Source organism: Halyomorpha halys, unplaced genomic scaffold (genome assembly GCF_000696795.3).
Source record: "Halyomorpha halys isolate HHAL.00 unplaced genomic scaffold, Hhal_1.1 Scaffold2.1, whole genome shotgun sequence".
Classification (NCBI taxonomy): Eukaryota; Metazoa; Arthropoda; class Insecta; order Hemiptera; family Pentatomidae; genus Halyomorpha; species Halyomorpha halys.
This window is the reverse complement of record NW_027111560.1, coordinates 954,896-956,202: the sequence shown is the minus strand read 5'-3', so window position 1 is coordinate 956,202 and position 1,307 is coordinate 954,896. Positions and strand designations below refer to the sequence as shown.

General features: G+C 33.5%; 1 protein-coding gene across 1 annotated transcript in view; it reads right to left on the bottom strand.

Annotated features, from left to right (window-relative positions):
* Window positions 1-1,307, bottom strand: part of LOC106682081 (ATP-binding cassette subfamily G member 4) — a 212,126-nt gene that overhangs the window by 37,505 nt on the left and 173,314 nt on the right. The gene's annotated exons all lie outside the window — the stretch shown is intronic.

Sequence of the window (1,307 nt, the reverse complement as noted above, 5' to 3'; positions counted from 1 at the left end):
GCTCAAAAGATCCCAGCGCATCCCTCTCGCCGCATGACAGGTAGTGAGCCAGTGGAGGCTGAGCAAGTGCGCTAAAGCCGCAAACACTCAACTTGAGTGGAGAATCTGACCATTTCTAACCAGTATTAACCAAATTTTTCTAGTATCGATATCTTTCGGCAATTGGATAAACAACAATAATAGCTAAAATTGCCATGGATACGATATTTATTTATCAATGGCTCATTCATGAATAAGGGTCGTTTCCATGGCGATTTAGCAATTAGTTTTAACTATAGATAATTTTTACCCGACTCTATTGTCTGGAGATTTCATAGTAGTATTTTTTGCAATTACGCGCTGCACAAGAACGATAAGGAAGATAACTCATAATAGATAAGTGATTTAATGAGAAAGAAAAATAAAAAAAACAAACAAAGAGATAAATTAAAATAACACTCGCATTGAGTAGATAAGTACGTTAATGTTGAAATGACGTCATGTCAAAACAATAATGGCGGATTTTTTTCTACATAAATAATTGACTATATATTTTCAAATATGAAGAAGATGGTCAAAAAAGAACACAAATATTTATTCCCCAAGTTTCCTCCACCTACACACGCGTTTTATTGCGTCTACTGTACATTTTTAACCTTATTTTTCCATAATTTTAGCCCTACCTTAATTTACCTTTTTGCATCTTATTATCTTACTATTTCAAAATGTTCTTAGTTGTTTTGTATCCTTTTAGCCCTGATGATGTGGGGCAAAACGTTGGCTAATGAATTGTTAACTATTTCTGTTCTTTTTTTACAACTCTGACCATCTTCATATTTTTAATAATGGCAGATGTTTAATTTTATTTTTTGTGCGCTAAAAAAAAAATATGAAATTTTAATGTATAGTTTGACTAAATAGCGATTTTCTAAAGATAAAAAATAAAAATTATCATCTTCTAATAAGCGATATAAGACACTTTACAAAAAAACCATTAAATACCGGATTATATGAGATAGTGAGTCAGGTCTTCGTAAATTATATATGTATAATGCAGACAGATTCAGAGTTGATTTCGAAGTAGAGAGCGTTAAGATAAAGTCGCAGACCGCACTCCTTCGAGATCGTAAGCTTTGATGAGGGCTCTCTCCCACCCACTTCAAATTTGATGTACTATTCACAGGAGCTCAGCTGAAGGCAGAGTCAATGCCATCTTTATACTCAGAGATGGGCAAAAATTGGCTATAGTTGAAACTAATAGCTAAAGTTGCCATGGATACGGCCCTCATTCATGAATGAACCATTGATAAATAAATATCGTATCCATG